The sequence below is a fragment of the Bos mutus genome, chromosome 4 (assembly GCF_027580195.1).
Source record: "Bos mutus isolate GX-2022 chromosome 4, NWIPB_WYAK_1.1, whole genome shotgun sequence".
NCBI classification, from domain to species: Eukaryota; Metazoa; Chordata; class Mammalia; order Artiodactyla; family Bovidae; genus Bos; species Bos mutus.
The window spans coordinates 13933742-13955976 of NC_091620.1; positions in this window are offsets into that span (position 1 = coordinate 13933742).

Sequence of the window (22235 nt, forward strand, 5' to 3'; positions counted from 1 at the left end):
TCTTATATCCTTTTCCTCTTTTTCCTCTCTTAAGCCAGAGGAAACTAGGTGTATCTTCACATCACAGAGTTTAGGTCAGGACCTAGGCAGAAAAGCAAAATTATTTAATAAATAATAGGTGTCATTGAAGTCACCATGGAAACACATAAATAAATGTTTCTATAGAAACAGTATGCTTCCCTGTTTGTATTTATGGTGGTACCTATTTATGTTAATATTAATATTTGTTTATCATATATAACAAAAACCTGAAGCTAAGTGTGTTAGGATTGCAAATGTGTCTAAAACATGATGTCCACCCATCCAAATTAGATGTCTATCCATCTGATCATCAACCATCAATCCATACATTCATTCAGCAAATATCTACTGATTCCACTATTCTCTGTTCCAAGGATAAAGTAGTAAATAAGAGAGATAAAATGTATAAGACCTGAAAACTTTGATATTCAAGACAATAATTTAAAAGTAAAAGAAAATTAAATATAATTCTATTTTATGGTTTCACATGGGCTAAGAGCTCAGAATTAATGTTAAAATTTTGAGTGTGTTAAATGTCTACTGTTAAGCCATTTTATCTTTCTTTTTTTCCCCCCACATCTTCTGATCTTTTTAGCTATTTAATTATTTATCTTCTTTAGAAAACCAGGTCTTTTTGCTGAAAATATAATTTTCTTTTCTGTTTCACACAAGCCCCTTATCCTGTGTGTTGATACTTCTTCACTTTATTTTCTGAAATAATGTTTGTTTTTTGCATTATATTTTAACTAGAATGAGTAAGCTTATTTGTTCAAATGTCTAAGTTTATTTGTTTGAGATGCAAGGGAATGCAGGAGCCCCAGAGATAATAAAGAAGAATTCTGTACCCTGTAGGGGAGAATCAAATTTTTCTTCTACCCTTCTAGGTGCTTTGGCTGTCTAGTAATTAATTTGACACAAGACAAATTAATAGGAGAAAAATTTAATTGTGTGTGTATGGGAGCCCAATAAAAGTATGAGACCCAAAGACAGGCTGACAAATGAGACTTATACACCATCCTGAGCTTAGAAATGGGATAGAGGCCTGGGGCTTCCTAGAGGAAGAGGGTGATTCACAGGAAGACAAGAGAGTCAGATGTTAATTAATCAGATTTCTGCCCTGCCAAGCTGGTGACTCCTTCAGATAAAAAGTTATCTCTAGTAAGAGCTCTTTTTCTGGGCCAGGCACCCTATCTAAATTCTTTTAGGCAGTTGAGTGAAGTTGCTCAGTCATGTCCGACTCCTAGCGACCCCATGGACTGCAGCCCACCAGGCCCCTCCGTCCATGGGATTTTCCAGGCAAGACTACTGGAGTGGGTTGCCATTACCTTCTCCGAGTTAAGGGAGAGGTAAATGTTTTTCTTGCATCTGCTGAATCTTGATCACTTTGGGCTCAAACGAATCCATAGGCCAAAGTGGCACATTGTGACATATTCTGTTCCCCTTCACACCCAAGGCTGAATCTAAGGCCAGTTCTTGGAGAAACAACCAAACAAATGGTGTTAAGAGGTGGCCTTAATTGCAGTCAGTATTACTATGCTTAAAGTGTAGCTTTGCATAAGTGTTAGAGGACTATGCATGGATTAAGTATAACAACCCAAGATACTTTGTAGACACTTAACATCTTAGAATTTGTTTATATCATTTATATGTTATTAAAATATTAAGTTTATATTATATATTATCCTTATTTTAAAAGTTAGAGACCTGAAACAGGGGAGTATGCATGTTCAGTCTTGTCTAATTCTTTGAGACCCCATGAACTGTAGTCCACCAGGCACCTCCATCCATGGAATTTTCCAGGCAAGAACACTGGATCTTCCTACTCCAGAGGACCTTCTTGACCCCAAGGATTGAACCCACATCTCTTTTGTCTCCTGCATTGGCAGGCAGATTGTTTACCACAGCACCACCTGGGGAGCCAGGAAGGTTGCATAATTTGCACAAGGTAATATGGCTAAAAGTTGGAAGAGTTCATAATCCAAACTCATGATTGTGCTGGTGCTCGGGACAGGCTGCCCCAGATGTGCCTCAATGGCATATTTGTTACTCTAAATTAAAGTTACTTAAGAGACAGCCAATGCAAAGGATATACTCTGCCCATTCTTTCTGTCTCCATAAAAGCAGGAAGGGAATCTCTCATGTAAAAATTGCACTCCCTGCATCTGGAGGTATGACGCCCTTATCACCAGAGATAGGGAATTGGGGCCAAGAAGCTTATACACAAAGAAACCTGTTACTTCTTTAACTTACTACCCCAAGTCCAAAATGTTTAGATTCTTCACTAATTGAGCACCCCAAACCTAAGGTTTTGGTCCTGTCAGTTTCTTGCAAATTTGTTGTTACCATATTTGACATGTATAAAAGCTGCCTGCTTGGCCACAGATTAAAATTTGCAAATTAAAATTTGTTTCTTTCTCTTCTGTTAATCTGTCTTGTGTCAATTGTATTATTAGTGCATCCATAAGAACTCAAGAGAGGTAGAAGGGGGAATTCCCACTTCCTAACAATTGCAAATTCTGATCTTTCTCACCGTGGTATCTCCAAATTGGGGTCAGAGAAGGAAGAAAGAGAATCTTTTCTTATATATTATCCCTTCCATCTGCCTTGTCTGCCTAGTTTATGAAATTCTTACTGATATACATACAAAAGGAGGTATGGATCTAATGACAAACAGGCTAATAACTTATTTTTGAAGTTATAACTTAATTGGAAAACAAACATCACACCATACAATTTGCTTTCTTTTTGAAGAAGGAACTATTTTGACCAGATGTGTCACGACATTAATATTACTTACTGACCAGATCAAATCCTATGCTTGGTGCTGATATCTCCAGGACATTTCATTGTAAACTATTTATATATGACCAAGAATCATATTTTCCATATTCTAAAAGGATACTTTATAGGTAATTGAATTTGGATGTTTGAAAAAAATAAATGAGTTCTCTTATTTTAGCTTGAATTTTTTGATACTCATAAATAACCAAATATAGATTATCAGAAACTTACCTTTTGTTCATATCTAGCATTTTCTCAGTAAATCATTGAATAGTGACAAAGAGACACTTTGTTACTATTACTTGTTGTTCAGTCACTAAGTCATGTCCGACTCTTTGCAGCCTCATGGACTCTAGCAGACTCCTCTCTCCTCTATTATCTCCCTGATTTTGTTCAAATTCACATCCATTGAGTTAGTGATGACCCACTCCAGTATTCTTGCCTGGAAAATCCCATGGAGAGAGGAGCCTCGCGGGCTACAGTCCATGGATTGCAAAGAGTCAGACACCTCTGAGTCTGAGCATCTAATCACCTCATTCTCTGCCACTTCTTCACCTTTTGTCCTCAATCTTTCCCAGAATGAGGTTTTTTTCCAATGAGTCAGCTTTTCATATCGGGTGGCCAAAGTAATGGAGCTTCAGCTTCAGCATCATTCCTTCCAATGAATATTCTGGGTTAATTTCCTTTAGGATTAATTGGTTTGATCTCCTTGCAGTCCAAGGGACTCTCAAGCATCTTCTCCACAAGAAGTGCTCTTAGTTATGAGAAATGTATTTTCTTTAGTCATAAGAAAAGAAACCCATAAAGGAAACTTCTACCAGGGATCAGGCTTTTGGTACTTATCATTAAAAGTGAAGACAGCTTAGCAAGGAAAACAAAGTAAGGAAAAAAGGAAATAGCTTGTTTTTATTCATAAATATCTTTATCTCACTAATTTCTAAAGGCCTGTTATAGTGAAATATTTGAATATTCTCTCACGCACAGGAGCATATACGGATGCACAAATAAATACTGCTTTGCTCTTGCTTATTAACATTAACATATACCCCAAAGATCTAAACTCTTATTTCATTTCATTAGGTTTACCACTGAAACATAAGACTTTATCTCAATGATGAAGTATAAGAACATCCTAGATTTATAAGGGTTACTTTTAAAATAGAGTTAAAATATGGGTAGATAACATATTTTTCTCTAGCCTCAGGCATTGAACTTCCAAGGGGAATAACTATTTTAAGTAATTCCCAACAGCATCATTTACTGGCACGCTGTAATCCTTCTCTATTATGGAAGACAAATCATTTCCAGCCACGTCTAATAAGAGAGAGTTACCCATCCATAATAGCTACAAAAACTATTGATATCTTGACATTTTATCTTCATTACTGATGAAAATACCCTCTGCTAACTGAGCAAGGCCACCTCTGACCACAAAGGTTAACTTGTTTTCCTTGGAATAGAGTTAATGTAGCCTATGAACCCTCAATTCATATCTGTTATGGGCAGAGATTGAGAGAGACTGGCCACTGACTAGTCGTAATGAGAGTGGCACTATACAATCAAGGCCAAGTTCACAGCTCCATTCTAGAGGCAGTGAGGTCATCTTAATACTGAGAATGTAATTGCAAGAGGAGTATTTTCCTGACCTTCTTTCATGTCACTTGACATGACATGTATCCTGACATGACAGTCAGGATTTTCAGTTTTCCCAAGTCATAGAATATATCTAAAAAACTAATTTTTCAAAACCTTTAGAAAATTAAGAATCTCTAAAAACATATTAAGCCATATATATTTATCATAATAACTATCAACATTTAATTATGTTTACTGTATGTTTGCAAACCAAAACCCGTACTTCTGCCTTTTTGGTGAGCATCTCTGTATGATTTACTGATTTATTATTTTTTCATATTATTCAATAAACCACTATCTCAATGTCTTCTTTTTTTTTGGTACTTCCAAAAGTGGAAAGAACTTTTATGCATCTATGGTTTACTAAGGAAGCTACTGTAAGAGAGTAAATCATTTTCAGGTACAACTTCTAAAATCTTGGTAAAGAATTTGACCATGTTACCTTATACTTACATGTCTCAGCTTTATTCATTCTGAGTAAACAAATTTGTTGGCCTTCCTTAAAAAAGTTACCTGAAGTCCATGAACATTTGTTTTGGTAATAACAAAGGGATAACTCAGAAGCATACCTTTAATCCTGGGAAAGTATTTGTTCTTTTCATGGCTGAACTTTGTGTTTTTATATTTTAAATCTGGTTTTGCAGGCATTTTTAAAATATATATTTAAAAATGATGAGTACTAGGAAAAAACATAAAGATAAACTGTGAAATCCTTAAATTGCTGTTAAATATTTTAGACTGCAGGTCTGATTGAACATATAACAGTCAAGGACAGCTGACTGTAAGCAATATTGCTATGGCAGGAAACATTTCATGAAAAGATGGGCACAATAAAGGACAGAAAGAGCAAATACCTATCTATAAGAAGTAGAAGCGATTAAGAAGAGGTGGCAAGAATAGACAAAAAAAAACATAAAAAAAAGTTCTTAATGACCTGGATAACCATGATGGCATGGTCACTCACCTAGACCCAGACATCCTGGAATGTGAAGTCAAGTGGGCCTTAGGAAGCATTATTACAAACAAAGCCAGTGGAGGTGATGGAATTCCAGCTGAGCTATTTCTAAGCCTCAACAATGATGCTGATGCTGTTAAAATGCTGCACTAAGTATGCCAGCAATGTTTCAAAACTCAGCAGTAGCCACAAGACTGGAAAATGTCAGTTTTCATTACAGTCGCAAAAAAGGCAATGCCAAAGAATGCTTTACCATAAAATGGTGCTCATTCCATGTGCAAGCAAAGTAATGCCCAAAATCCTTCAAGCTAGGCTTTAGCAGTACCTGAACTGAAAACATCCACATACTCAAGTTGGATTTAGAAAAGACAGAGGAATCAGAGACCAAATTGCCAACATCCATTGGATCATAGGAAAAGTAAAGAAATTCCAAAAATCTATTGACTTCTGCTTCATTGACTATGCTAAAGCCTTTGAATATGTGAATCACAATGAACTATGGAAAATTCTTCAAGAGATGGGAATACCAGACCATCATACCAGCCCCCTGAGAAACCTTTATTCAGGAAAAGAAGCAACAGTTAGAACCAGACATGGAACAATCAACTAATTCTAAATTGGGAAAAGAGTATGTCAAGGTTGTGTATTATAATCTTGCTTATTTAGCTTATGTGCAGAGTACATAAAACAAAATGCCAGGCTGGATGACTTACAAGCTAGGATCAAAATTGCAAGGAGAAATAGCAACAACCTCAGATATGCAGATGATACCACTCTAATGGCAGAAACAGAAGAAGAACTAAAGAGCCTCTTGATGAGGGTAAAAGAGGAGAGTGAAAAAGCTGAATTAAAACCCAACATTCAGAAAACTAAGATCATGGCTTTTGGTCCCATCACTTCATGGCAAATAGATGGGGGAAAATTTGAAACAGTGGCAGATTTTATTTTCTTGGGCTTAAATGGATGGTGAGTGCAGTCACAAAATTAAAAGACACTTTCTCCTTGGAAGAAAAGCTATGACAATCTAGATAGTGTATTAAAAAGCAGAGACATCACTTTGTGAACCAAGGTCTATATGGTCAAAGCTATGGTTTTTCCAGTCATCATGTATGGATGTGAGAGTTGGACCATGAAGAAGCCTGAGTGCTGAAAAACTGATACTATTGAATGTGGTGCTGGAGAGAAGTCTCTTGAGAGTCCCTTAGACTGCAAGGAGATAGAGCCAGTCCATCCTAAAGGAAATTAGTCCTGAATATTCATTGGAAGGACTGATGTTGAAGCTGCAGCTCCAATACTTTGGCCACCTGATGTGAAAAGCCAACTCATTGGAAAAGACCCTGATGCTGGGAAAGACTGATGTCAGGAGGAGAAGGGGGTGACCGAGGATGAGGTGGTCTGGATGGCATCACCAACTCAATGGACATAAGTTTGAGGAAACACCAGGAAATAGTGAATGACAAGGAAGCCTGGCATGCTGCAGTTCATGGGGTCACAAAGAGTTGGTTACGACTTAGTAATGAACAACAACCTGCCTTCCCAGGTGGCTCAGTGGTAAAGAATCAGCCTGACAACACAGGAGATGCAGGAGACATGATTTGATACTTGGGTCAGGAAGATCCACTGGAGGAGGAAGTGGCAACCCTCTCCAGTATTTTGCCTGGAGAATCCCATGGACAGAGGAGCCTGGTGGGCTACAGTTCACGGGGTTGCAAAGAGTTGGACATGACTGAGCACACATATACACAGACATCTCCATATCACATGTAAAGCATTCTGGAAGTTCAGCTCCAGGTCAATTGTCAGAGTATATAGAAATTAATATTAGTCTCCCAAGAAAGAAGAGATGCATATTCTGTCTTGAAGCTACTTAGTTTCCATGCATATACTTGTCTGTATATGGCATACAATAGAATCCTTATTATTATTTTTTTTTGTTCAACTATTAAGCGACTATTAATATGCTTGCCATACATAGTTCATCAAACTGGCTTTCTGTCATTGATCTCATACCGTAAAAATAACTGTTCTTTTAGACTAGAGAGCTCAATGCAGGGAATTTTAGTTGTCACTATCATTTGTGAAAGTAGGAATTTGAGTAGCCATCAGGACTATTCCTAATGGTAAGTATTAGGACAATGGTAAATATTAGACACATCTTTCTAACCATAAAATCATTTTTTTCTCATATTTCTTCAAGAATTATGAATTGTGCCGCTCTCTAAGACATTGTCTAAGCCATTCATGTGTTTGGATACCAAACGATATTTTGCCTTAGCATTTAATTATTCTTGGAAACACTTCCTTGTAAGAGAACTATTGCAAATGCCTGGTATTTAGCTATGTGTATAGCACAAGAGGGAAGACTATTTTCGTGCTTGCCCTTCTTTGTTGTTGTTTTAGTCGCTAAGTCATGTCCAATTCTTTGTGACCCCAGAGCTATAACCTGCCAGGTTCCTTCTTCCATGAGATTTCCCAGGCAAGAATGCTTGAGTGGGTTGCCATTTCCTTCTCCAGGGTATCTTCCCTAGTGAGGAACTGAACCTATGTCTCCTGCATTGACTGGCAGATTCTTTACTGCTGAGCCACCAGGGAAGCTTTACTCTTCTTTAGAAACTTAATTATAGGACTTGGGATGCTTGAGAAAAGATGGGAAAATGTATATTGGGAACAACATACAAATTGTTGTTCTGGTAAAACATTCTTCAGTGTCATTTGGTGTTTGGCTTCTTTGACAAAGATCATTCTTACTGAATCGAATGTTCACCCTTAAGGTTTTATAAGATATTTTCAGCCTTCAAAAAATTTCAAACTCATTTAAATGATTTTTTCTGCATCTGGAATTTGAAAGTTTAATTGCTTTGTAAAGAACATTCATGTTAAAATTTTGCAGTTCTTTATGTGTCCTGTATAAACCCCTTTAAGATAAGCTCAAAGACAAAAGATTTTGCTGTAACCTATTCAAAGGTTGTCAGATTTAGTATAATCAGTTCAGTTCAATTCGATCGCTCAATCTTGTCTGACTCTTTGCGACCCCATGAATCGCAGCAGGCCAGGCCTCCCTGTCCATCACCAACTCCCAAAGTTCACTCAAACCCACATCCATCGAGTCAGTGATGCTATCCAGCCATCTCATTCTCTGTCGTCCCCTTCTCCTCCTGCCCCCAACCCCTCCCACCATCAGAGTCTTTTCCAATGAGTCAACTCTTTGCATGAGGTGGCCAAAGTACTGGAGTTTCAGCTTCAGCGTCATTCCTTCCAAAGAACACCCAGGGCTGATCTCCTTCAGAATGGACTGGTTGGATCTCCTTGCAGTCCAAGGGACTCTCAAGAGTCTTCTCCAACACCACAGTTCAAAAGCATCAATTCTTCTGTGCTCAGCTAGTATAATAGGTTATATTAAAATAGAAACCTATTTTCATTGTTTCAATTTTTTACATATACATATCCTGTGTATGTATACATATCCTGTATATGTATACATATCTTCTCAAGAAGATTTAAATTCTGGAGAGTGGAGATTATGAATTATCTTAATCATAATCATCATAATTGTAACTTACAATTCAGTTGGGTACTGAGTAAACACACATGGAGAGTTCTTTTAGATGCTGTTGAGGTCTCACCCAAGATTCCTTTACTGAGTTGAGAGGCCCATCCTCAGGTTCTGTTGATGTGTGTTACAAATGTGTCTCAGTTGCACCCATATCTGAAGGATTGACTTGAGCTGTTGGGAATTGCCTTGCCTGATGATCCCATAGAATATGTGTCCCCAAATGTTTTGTCACAAGTTTCATGGAGGATAATTTCCATGGACCTGGGTGATGATTTCAGGATGATTCAAGCATTACATTTATTGAGCACGTTATTTTTATTATGATATGATCATATCATATAATTCTATTCATGATTATATCATAGAATATGACATAAGAATATGAATATTCTTATTCTATGAATATTCTGAATGGAATATTCAGATTCCCTGGGTTTAGTCCCCCTGATTTAGGTGGTGCAACCGTGGTGCAATTTCTGCTCCAGAGTTCCCTGGGGGATCCAGCTGATTCTGACTTCTCTTAAAACTACACCTTCTTCCTAGCTTCATCTCCCAATTAGTGCTTCTCTCATTCACTTATAGATTTCCTTTGAGATTACCTTGAATATTATATAACTCTGTATTCTTTAGCACATATGAGAGCAACCTTTGAAAACATTTAAAGAAAGAACACAGGAGAATGAAGACAAAAGGCATCTTCTGATGGAAGCATGAGCTTAAGGTTTGATGAAGGTTAAAATTAGTATGGAGGGTCTTAGCCTTTCTGAGGTTGATGCTATTTTTGCTTTTGCTCTTGTCTGCATAACCCTCTATTTTTATTACTGTGTAATGATAAAAATTAAGATGTAAGTAGAATGCACTCATGCTTATTGTTCCCAGAGGTGGCCACATAAATAATTTCAGTGTTTTTCTGTTGGTTAGAACTCAGAATGGAAGTTCCCATTATTTTCCTGAGAGTGCATGACTCTGCTTTTCCTGGAAGATGCTGCCTGAGCAGGCAGGAATTGTCTGGAATGTGGCAGATTGGGTAGAAAAATGTGGAAGAATGTGAAGGAAGGAAGGAAGGAAGGAAGGAAAGCTATTTTGAAAGCTACGTTAACTCTTTCAGGCTGTTAGGGTATTTAGTATAATTTAGGGCTATTCTTGCTGCTGCTGCTGCTGCTGCTGTTAAATTGCTTCAGTCGTGTCCGACTCTGTGCGACCCCATAGACGGCAGCCCACCAGGCTCCCCCGTCCCTGGGATTCTCCAGGCAAGAACACTGGAGTGGGTTGCCATTTCCTTCTCCAATGCATGAAAGTGAAAAGTCAAAGTGAAGTCTCTCAGTCATGTCTGACTCTTAGCAACCCCATGGACTGCAGCCCACCAGGCTCCTCCATCCATGGGAATTTCCAGGCAAGAGTACTGGAGTGGGGTGCCATTGCCTTCTCTGAGGGCTATTCTTAACTGATTCCAAACTGGTGATTTACTCTAAATGATACACTAGAGCCTTGAATGAGTTAGTACAACTTACAAACATGTCATATGAACAAAAGAGCAGCTGACACACAGAAAGAACCTGGTGCGTTGCGTGGGTGAGGCAAGATTCAGGGCTGGACAGCTCTGGTTGGTCCTTTCAGAGCCCAGAGTGACTGGGGCCAGCCTTATTTTCAATGTGCTCCCTCATGTGTGTTGTGGTCTGAAGGAATTGATGGAGTCTTCATTTATTTAGAAATAGATGAGACTTTGGCTTAATCTGTGATCTAAAAAGGGAGATTAATTATTTCCAGCCTTTAAACAAAATCCAGGTTATTCTGAACCTTGTGTGTGCCTGCTAAATCTCTTCAGTCATGTCCAGCGGTCTGCAACCCTGTGGACCGTAGCCTGCCAAGCTCCTCTGTCCATGGGATTCTCCAGGCCAGAATACTGAAGTGGGAAGCCATATAGCATTTGGGTAAGTTTTCTGGGGTTGCCATAACAAAGTACCACACACTGAGCAGCTTACAGGACAGAAATGCGCTGCCTCACAGTTCAGGAGGCTGGAGGTCTGAGATCAAAGTGTCAGCAGAATTACTAAGCACGCACAGGAGGTCTATGAGCAAACCCCATTCCTTGCTTATCCCCTCACTTTTGTTCTTTTGCCGGCAATCTTTGGTGTATCTTGGCTTGTAGAAGCATCACTCTGACCTTTGCCTCCACGGTGTCATGGTGTTCTTCCTGTGCATCTCTATCTCCAAATTTCCCCTTTTTAAACGGTTATCAATATTTAGTATTTATTGGATTAGAGACTCCCCTAAATACATCACTGGGATCTGGTTACCTCTGTAGAGACCCTATCTCCAAATAAGGTTACATTCAGGGTATGACTTCACCATTTGAACTTTGGGGTGAACCCATTAAACAGTATTAGAAAATTCTTTTGTGTTGGTGACTGATACAGTTTGAAGTCACAAGACTTCAAAGATAAGCCGTAGTTAAGGATTCATCTTGACAAACAAAGTGCCTGTGCCCTGAAAAACAATTCACTGATAAGAGAAATTAAATAAGATATAAAGAAATAGGTAACAGATATCCCCTACTTGTAGATCAGATGACTTAATGTTGCTACAATGTCATTTTCCTGCAAATTGCTAGATTTAATGCAATTCCAGTTTTAAGGCAATCAAATAAAAATCTCAACATGTTCTTTTGGAGAAATTGAGGAGAAATTTAGGTATTTATGTTGAGATGTTAAAGAATTAATATCATAATTTCTTCAGGGTCAGTCATCCCCTCCTTTCTTCTCTACCTGAATTTAACACTGTGATAGTCTGAGGGAAAGAACAATAGTTTAGCCATCACTAAAGACTAAGCCTCCTATCATGCCTAGAGAATCAGGTTAATTAAAAACATACATTTATGCAAAATAATCATTGAACTGCTCAATGGCTTTGCCTTCTATATTTAAAAGAGTGGGGCTGAATATTAAGGTATATGAGGTCAGTCAAACAGGTATTGAACAAGGTTGCATCCTCTCTACTCAGCACAGGGCCAGCCACATTGTAAATACACAATATATTTGTTTTGAGCAAATGAGTTACTAAATGAGTGAATGTGTGAGCATGACAGAAGAGTGAAATAATTAATGAAAATGGACTTGGAAGGCTGTGAGAGAATGTCTTTGACCCTCGAGCCCCACACCCATCAGCCTGAAGGGCAGTCTTAGCAAAACGAGGACACCGTGATCACTGATGCTGGCAACCGTGTTCTAACATAGCCTATTCTTGGCGTTTTCAGTTGGGAAAATTATGACTCAGAAATTTTCCACACAGTGTAATTTATTTATTAATTCAGGCTGCTTTTTTCTTATCATTTTGTTGTTGTTCAGTTGCTAAGTCACTTCTGATTCTTTGCCACCCAATGGTCTGCAGCATGCCAGGCTCATCTGTCCTCCACTATCTCCCAGAGTTTGCTCAATTTCATGTCCATTGAGTTGGTGATGCCACCCAACCATCTCATCTCAACCAGTTGCCCCTTTCTTCTTTCTTCAATCTTTCTCAGCAACAGGATCTTTTCCTTATTGTAAATATGAATAAATCATTTCCATTGAATAGAATCTGCTGAGAGAAACACTGTTCCCAATAATATACATAAGAGGAAACTTTTCCCACTGGATAGATGGAAATAGGTATTGAGTTAGGAAAATTCCTAAGAGAAGCAGGCATATCACGTATGTTGGGACTGATGAACATTTTTCCAAAGGAGCTAAGGTGATTCTTGTACACATTAAAGATTAAGCACCACAGTCTAAGGGAGTAGGGTGAAAAAGAATATTAAGCACCACTTTTTTCCTGTGGCTAGGGTAAATCTCAAAGAATGTATTTTCCTCTAACAAGTTTTGGATTTTATTTTTCCCAGTCCTGGAGACTTCTAAGCATAATCAACAAATGTCAGTATAGCTTTAAAAAGATTTAGCTTGAATTAACCTAGATAGCATATTAAAAAGCAGAGACATTACTTTGCCAACAAAGGTCTGTCTAGTCAAGGCTATGGTTTTTCCAGTGGTCATGTATGGATATGAGAGTTGGACTATGAAGAAAGCTGAGTGCCAAAGAATTGATGCTTTTGAACTGTGGTGTTGGAGAAGACTCTTGAGAGTCCCTTGGACTGCAAGGAGATCCAACCAGTCCATCCCAAAGGAGATCAGTCCTGGGTGTTCTTCAGAAGGAATGATGCTAAAGCTGCAACTCCAGTACTTTGGCCACCTCATGCAAAGAGTTGACTCATTGGAAAAGATTCTGATGCTGGCAGGGCGGGGGTGGGGGGGGGGGGGGGGGCTGTTGGGGGCAGGAGGAGAAGGGGACGACAGAGGATGAGATGGCTGGATGGCATCACCGACTCAATGGACGTGGGTTTGAGTGAACTCCGGGAGTTGACGATGGACAGGGAGGCCTGGCCTGCTGCGATTCATGGAGTCGCAAAGAGTCGGACACGACTGAGTGACTGAACTGAACTGAATACAGTAACAAAAATGTCTCTCACATTGTTTATTAGAAAACTTGTGATGAATTAATTATGCTTCAGATTGTGGGGGCTCCATACCTACCAAAAATTAGAATTCTATGTGGGATTGATAGCTTGACAGAATGTTTTAAAAGGAGAAATGAAATAAAATGCACACACACACAAATGACAGACTTAATTCACAAAGTCTGTAGAGTATCCTTGATGCCTTCTTACATGGTTTTTAATGACCATCTAGCAACAAGTTAGCAATTAGTTTATCACTGACCATTGATTGAAGTATTAGCAGAAAAGGCATTAAATATATGAAAGTGTTTGCTGCTGCTTCGTCGCTTCAGTCGTGTCCGACTCTGTGCGACCCCATAGAGGGCAGCCCACCAGGCTTCCCGTCGCTGGGATTCTCCAGGCAAGAACACTGGAGTGGGTCGCCATTTCCTTCTCCAATGCATGAAAGTGAAAAGTGAAAGTGAAGTCACTCAGTCGTGTCCGACTCTAGCGACCCCATGGACTGCAGCCTACCAGGCTCCTCCGTCCATGGGATTTTCTAGGCAAAAGTACTAGAGTGGGGTGCCATTGCCTTCTCTGATGAAAGTGTTTACTAGTCCTCAAATGTATCACATTTTCTTTTGAAGATATACATAGATTTATTCTCAGGCATTAAAAAGTAAACTAGAGTCATCAGTACCATCTTTCTAGATTCTATAGATGTATGCATTAATATATGATGTTTGTTTTTCTCTTTTTGGCTTACTTCACTCTGTATAATAGGCTCTAGGTTCATTCACCTCATTAGAACTGATTAACTTATCTGCAAAACAGCAATAGAGACTCAGACATAGAGAAGAGACTTGTGGACACAGTGGGGACAAATTGGAAGAATAGCATTAAAATATATACTTACCATATGTAAAATGGATAGCCAGTGGGAATTTGCTGTGTGATGCAGGGAGCATAAATCTGGAGCTCTGTGACAATGAAGAGGGGTGGAATGGGGTGGGATGGAGGTTCACTTGGGAAGGGACCTGTGTATACCTCTGGCTGGTTTGTGTTGATGTATGGCAGAAACCAGCACTGTATTGTAGAACAATTATCCTCCAATTAAAAATAAATAAATTTAATTTTTCAAAAAAGCAAATTAGAATATCATCAAAAAGAAATCACTAATTTAGTTTGTTGCCTAATTAAACTCAGCCTAAAATAGTATAGTTTTACCCTAAGATATCAACTTCATTTACTTTCCTAAATAATTTCTTTTTTTTTTTTTTTTTTTTGACATCAGTCTTAGCAATATTTTTTATTTTATTTTTTTTTTCAGTTTTTAGATTTATACTTTTTTTTATTTATTTATTTTAATTTTATTTTATTTTTAAACTTTACATAATTGTATTAGTTTTGCCAAATATCAAAATGAATCCACCACAGGTATACATGTGTTCCCCATCCTGAACCCTCCTCCTCCTCCTCCCCATACCATCCCTCTGGGTTGTCCCAGTGCACTAGCCCCAAGCATCCAGTATCGCATCGAACCTGGACTGGCATCTCGTTTCATACATGATATTTTACATGTTACAATGCTATTCTCCCAAATCTTCCCACCCTCTTCCTCTCCCTCGGAGTCCATAAGACTGTTCTATACATCACTGTCTCTTTTGCTGTCTCGTACGCAGGGTTATTGTTACCATCTTTCTAAATTCCATATATATGCGTTAGTATACTGTATTGGTGTTTTTCCTTCTGGCTTACTTCACTCTGTATAATAGGCTCCAGTTTCATCCACCTCATTAGAACTGATTCAAATGTATTCTTTTTAATGGCTGAGTAATACTCCATTGTGTATATGTACCACTGCTTTCTTATCCATTCATCTGCTGATGGACATCTAGGTTGCTTCCATGTCCTGGCTATTATAAACAGTGCTGCGATGAACACTGAGGTACACGTGTCTCTTTCCCTTCTGGTTTCCTCAGTGTAAATGCCCAGCAGTGGGATTGCTGGATCATAAGGCAGTTCTATTTCCAGTTTTTTAAGGAATCTCCACACTGTTCTCCATAGTGGCTGTACTAGCTGCATTCCCACCAACAGTGTAAGAGGGTTCCCTTTTCTCCACACCCTCTCCAGCATTTATTATTTGTAGACTTTTGGATCGCAGCCATTCTGACTGGTGTGAGATGGTACCTCATTGTGGTTTTGATTTGCATTTCTCTGATAATGAGTGATGTTGAGCATCTTTTCATGTGTTTGTTAGCCATCTGTATGTCTTCTTTGGAGAAATGTCTATTTAGTTCTTTGGCCCATTTTTTGATTGGGTCATTTATTTTTCTGGAGTTGAGCTGTAGGAGTTGCTTGTGTATTTTTGAGATTAGTTGTTTGTCAGTTGCTTCATTTGCTATTATTTTCTCCCATTCTGAAGGCTGTCTTTTCACCTTGCTAATAGTTTCCTTTGATGTGCAGAAGCTTTTAAGGTTAATTAGGTCCCATTTGTTTATTTTTGCTTTTATTTCCAATATTCTGGGAGGTGGGTCATAGAGGATCCTGCTGTGATGTATGTCAGAGAGTGTTTTGCCTATGTTCTCCTCTAGGAGTTTTATAGTTTCTGGTCTTACGTTTAGATCTTTAATCCATTTTGAGTTTATTTTTGTGTATGGTGTTAGAAAGTGTTCTAGTTTCATTCTTTTACAAGTGGTTGACCAGTTTTCCCAGCACCACTTTTTAAAGAGATTGTCTTTAATCCATTGTATATTCTTGCCTCCTTTGTCAAAGATAAGGTGTCCATATGTGCGTGGATTTATCTCTGGGCTTTCTATTTTGTTCCATTGATCTATATTTCTGTCTTTGTGCCAGTACTATACTGTCTTGATAACTGTGGCTTTGTAGTAGAGCCTGAAGTCAGGTAGGTTGATTCCTCCAGTTCCATTCTTCTTTCTCAGGATCACTTTGGCTATTCAAGATTTTTTGTATTTCCATACAAATTGTGAAATTATTTGTTCTAGCTCTGTGAAGAATACTGTTGGTAGCTTGATAGGGATTGCATTGAATCTATAAATTGCTTTGGGTAGTATACTCATTTTCACTATATTGATTCTTCCAATCCATGAACATGGTATATTCCTCCCTGTATTAGTGTCCTATTTGATTTCTTTCACCAGTGTTTTATAGTTTTCTATATATAGGTCTTTAGTTTCTTTAGGTAGATATATTCCTAAGTATTTTATTCTTTCCGTTGCAATGGTGAATGGAATTGTTTCCTTAATTTCTCTTTCTGTTTTCTCATTATTAGTGTATAGGAATGCAAGGGATTTCTGTGTGTTGATTTTATATCCTGCAACTTTACTATAGTCATTGATTAGTTCTAGTAATTTTCTGGTGGAGTCTTTATGGTTTTCTATGTAGAGGATCATGTCATCTGCAAATAGTGAGAGTTTTACTTCTTCTTTTCCAATTTGGATTCCTTTTATTTCTTTTTCTGCTCTGATTGCTGTGGCCAAAACTTCCACCCCAGGATTAGTAGAAGGAAAGAAATCTTAAAAATTAGAGCAGAAATAAATGCAAAAGAAACAAAAGAGACCATAGCAAAAATCAACAAAACCAAAAGCTGGTTCTTTGAAAGGATAAATAAAATTGACAAACCATTAGCCAGACTCATCAAGAAACAAAGGGAGAAAAATCAAATCAATAAAATTAGAAATGAAAATGGAGAGATTACAACAGACAACACAGAAATACAAAGGATCATAAGAGACTACTATCAACAATTATATGCCAATAAAATGGACAACGTGGAAGAAATGGACAAATTCTTAGAAAAGTACAACTTTCCAAAACTGGACCAGGAAGAAATAGAAAATCTTAACAGACCCATCACAAGCACGGAAATTGAAACTGTAATCAAAAATCTTCCAGCAAACAAAAGCCCAGGTCCAGACGGCTTCACAGCTGAATTCTACCAAAAATTTAGAGAAGAGCTAACACCTATCCTGCTCAAACTCTTCCAGAAAATTGCAGAGGAAGGTAAACTTCCAAACTCATTCTATGAGGCCACCATCACCCTAATCCCAAAACCTGACAAAGATCCCACAAAAAAAGAAAACTACAGGCCAATATCACTGATGAACATGGATGCAAAAATCCTTAACAAAATTCTAGCAATCAGAATCCAACAACACATTAAAAAGATCATACATCATGACCAAGTGGTCTTTATCCCAGGGATGCAAGGATTCTTCAATATCCGCAAATCAATCAATGTTATACACCACATTAACAAATTGACAAATAAAAACCATATGATTATCTCAGTAGATGCAGAGAAAGCCTTTGACAAAATTCAACACCCATTTATGATAAAAACTCTCCAGAAAGCAGGAATAGAAGGAACATACCTCAACATAATAAAAGCTATATATGACAAACCCACAGCAAACATTATCCTCAATGGTGAAAAATTGAAAGCATTTCCTCTAAAGTCAGAACAAGACAAGGGTGCCCATTTTCACCATTATTGTTCAACATAGTTTTGGAAGTTTTGGCCTAAATAATTTCTTTAGAAACTTTGGTTTAAGGAGTTTTCTTGCTAGGTTAAAACTAAGATTGACTCAGCTGTAAACTTTCTCTTATCTGAAATTAAAAAAAAAAAATCAGGGGATCTTCTAAAGTCTTAGTAGCCAGAAGTTATTGTTATGACTTTGGTGGAAATAGCTTAGCATTTCCAAACTAATTACTTTGGTCTAGACTTTAATGATGGACAGGGAGGCCTGGCATGCTGCAGTTCATGGGGTTGCTAGAGTCGGACATGACTGAACTGAACTGAGACTTTAATTAACTAACTTTAATACATTCTTTTTACTCGTTTTACTCCTTGAGTCAGCCTTTCCAAAAACTCAAAGTAAAGAGAAACAAATGAAAACTGTTTACATTCATTTTGTTCAAGACACTTGATTTTTGAAAATTGGTGAAAGTTTATAAGTAGAATGAGGTTGCTTACTCCTCTGGAGAGTTTTGTTACACTGAATAACATGCTTCAATTCATAAACATATATTGAGCTAACTCAGCATGGACTCTCTGTGCTTAATGCTGTGGATAATACCTGGATTTTTAGCTATTTTTGTTTTTGCAAGTGAGAAAACTACATCCAGAGAAAATTCTGTCCCAGGCTATAAAGGGAACTTTGGGGCTTTGAGTGGGAAACAGGTCTCAAGTTCCTTCCTCACTCCCAGTCCTGGGTTTTGCACGCCTCAGAATTTCAAATTTCAGTGAAATTTTGTATAATTTCTAACCAGAATAATCCCTTGATAGCTGTTAAATTCCCATCATCAAATCTTCACTCAGAATAATAGAAGAATCAAGATTAGATGCAGTATTTCAGTTCATTTGCTTCAAACATGACTTCTCTGAACTAACCTAAAAAACAGGCCATGTTACCTTTTTTAACTCCATATGAAAACAGACAAACAAATGAAAGGAAACCAAAACTAAACAAACAAAACCTCCATATTATCTCCTGGAATGACTTATCTTCCATAATATAAGTTTTTCATAACTTTTCCTTAAATTAATTTTCACAGGGAGAGCAGGAGTAGATAGGAGGATACTGAGAAAGACATGCTGGCAAAATATCATTAGAGGTGAGAGGGCATAGAAAGTATTTTTAAAAAATGCAATCCACATATTTCCCCAGGACATCCTATGTAATGTCATTTCTAATCCTAAATCCAGGATGTGTTCTTTTTTTAAAGGTAAGTTCTCCTTATCATTGCATTGGTAAAAATTGGCTCACATTTTCCAAAAGTTATTGAAAAGACAACAGAATATATGAAAAATTACAATAGCATTTAGAATATTTTATTAACAAGAATCCATATCTAAATGGTATACTCAGTAAAGTAGACAATTATGGAAACAGCACTAGATTTGGAAAGGAAAACTCAGCTGTGAGATTACAAGCCAATTTCTCATAATCTACTGTTTGTCCACTAAATAGTATTTGTCTCCCACCCTCTACCCAATATCTGGTAAATAAGTAGAGCATAAATAACCCTCTCTGTTTTATAAAAGTAGAAAGTTTTATAGTGATTTATCAAGTTACTTGCCAAAGTTGATACAGTTTTGTTAAAAAAAAAAAAAAAAGCAATTGACGGGACACTGCCGGTCAAAATCCAATTAGAATGTGAATTTAGATATTCTATTTTTAAACATAATGCCCTTTTGCAATGATACGAAAATGAAGGTGTTAAAATAATCTTTGGAAGATTAAGTAACAGGAACAGGCTTACCTTTTACCTGAAAAGATTAAAAATCAGACAAAATATACAAAACAATAATTTTCAGACTTTATTTATTTTATATATATATATATATATATTTTTTTTTTTTACTTTACAATATTGTGTTGGTTTTGCCATACATCAACATGTATCCGCCACGGGGGTACACATGTTCTGCATCCTGAACCCCCCTCCCACCTCCCTCCCCATACCATTCCTCTGGGTCATCCCAGTGCATCAGCCCCAAGCTTCTGTATCCTGCATCAAACCTGGACTGGTGATTCATTTCTTATATGATATTATATGTGTTTTAATGCCATTCTCCCAAATCATCCCCCCCTTCCTCTCCCACAGAGTCCAGAAGACTGTTCAATACATCTGTGTCTCTTTTGCTGTCTCACATACAGAGTTGTCGTTACCATCTTTCTAAATTCCATATATATGTGTTAGTATACTGTATTGGTGTTTGTCCTTCTGGCTTACTTCACTCTGTATAATAGGCTCCAGTTTCATCCACCTCATTAGAAGTGATTCAAATGTATTCTTTTTAATGGCTGAGTAATACTCCATTGTGTATATGTACCACAGCTTTCTTATCCATTCATCTGCTGATGGACTTCTAGGTTGCTTCCATGTCCTGGCTATTATAAACAGTGCTGTGATGAACATTTAAAGTTTCAGACTTTAGACATCAAACAGGGCAAGACTGTGATCTCTAAGGCAGGAGTTGGGGGTGGTGGATGAGGTATGCTCTCTGATTGGCTCAGTTAACTGGATCCTATTGGACTGGCTAAATGAAGAAATGGGGGAAAATTAAAGTAATTAAAATTTGCAAAGCAAAGCCAACTGAGAGAGAGAGGAAGTATGTGGATCTGAATATTTGAGAAGGTTTTCTTTCAAATCTTTAGCTAAGGACTGATAAATGCATGTGAGACAAGTAACTGAGGCTGGGAAAGGATCAAGTAGAAGACTAAAGGGAAATATTTACAGAGGTCACAAGGGGTGAGAAAAGTTCTTGCTTCCATCATTAGCAGGATTGCAGTTTTGTAATTAAAGAACTTTGGGAAGAGTACTCAGAAGTATATTGCCCCAGTTCAGTTCAGTTGCTCAGTCGTGTCCGACACTTTGGGACCCCATGAATCGCAGCACACCAGGCCTCCCTATCCATCACCAACTCCCGGAGTCCACCCAAACCCATGTCCATCGAGTTGGTGATGCCATCCAGCCATCTCATCCTCTGTCATCCCCTTCTCCTCCTGACCCCAATCCTTCCCAGCATCAGGGTCTTTTCCAATGAATCAACTCTTCACATAATGTGGCCAAAGTATTGGAGTTCACTTTCAACATCAGTCCTTCTGATGAACACCCAGGACTGATCTCCTTTAGGATGGACTGGTTGGATCTCCTTGCAGTCCAAGGGACTCTCAAGAGTCTCTCCAACACCACAGTTCAAAAGCATTAATTCTTGGGTGCTCAGCTTTCTTTATAGTCCAACTCTCACATCCATACATGACTACTGGGAACACCATAGCCTTGACTAGATGGACCTTTGTTGGTAAAGTAATGTCTCTGCTTTTATGTATACTATCTAGGTTAGTCAAAACTTTCCTTCCAAGGAGTAAGCGTCTTTTAATTTCATGGCTGCAGTCACCATCTGCAGTGATGGTGGAGCCCAAAAAAATAAAGTCTGCCACTGTTTCCCCATCTATTTCCCATGAAATGATGGGACCAAATGCCATGATCTTCGTTTTCTGAATGTTGAGCTTTAAGCCAACTTTTTCACTCTCCTCTTTCACTTTCTTCAAGAGGCTCTTTTGTTCTTCACTTTCTGCTATTGGAATGTAAAAAGGCATAGTGATTTTTGGAAAAATCACTTATACACATAACTATGACAGGACTTGGCTATTTCACTTCTAGATATTTACCACTGAGGGATGAAAGTGTATTTTCGCACAAAGATATGTGTATAAATGTTCATAATTTTTTTTTGTTTTAGCTGAAAACTGAAAATGACCCAAAAGTCCGTCAATAAATAAGTTATTAAGTAAATTGTAATACTCTTGCATAGTATACTGTTCAACCATAAAAAAGAATGAACTTTGATTATATACAAGGTCATGAATGAATTGAGGATAATTAGGCTGGGAAAAAGCTGGACAAAAGAAAATACACACTCCATGATTTTGTTTACATAAAACTCTAGAAAATTTAAAGTAATCTATAAAGAGACATAAAACAGATTAGAAGTTGCCTTGGGATGGGAGTTAAGGGTAGAGAGAGGCATGAGAAACAGTTAAAAGGTGGGCATGTGAATGCTAAGGGGTGGTGGATATTGTAATTATCTTGATTGCCATGATGTTTCACTGTGTATGTATGTGTGGAAACTGATACAACAATACACTTTATATGTTTATATGCAATTAACTGCTATTATAATTGACTGCTGCTGCTGTTGCTAAGTCGCTTCAGTCATGTCTGAGTCTGTGCAACCCCACAGATGGCAGCCCACCAGGCTCCCCTGTCCCTGGGATTCTCCAGGCAAGAACACT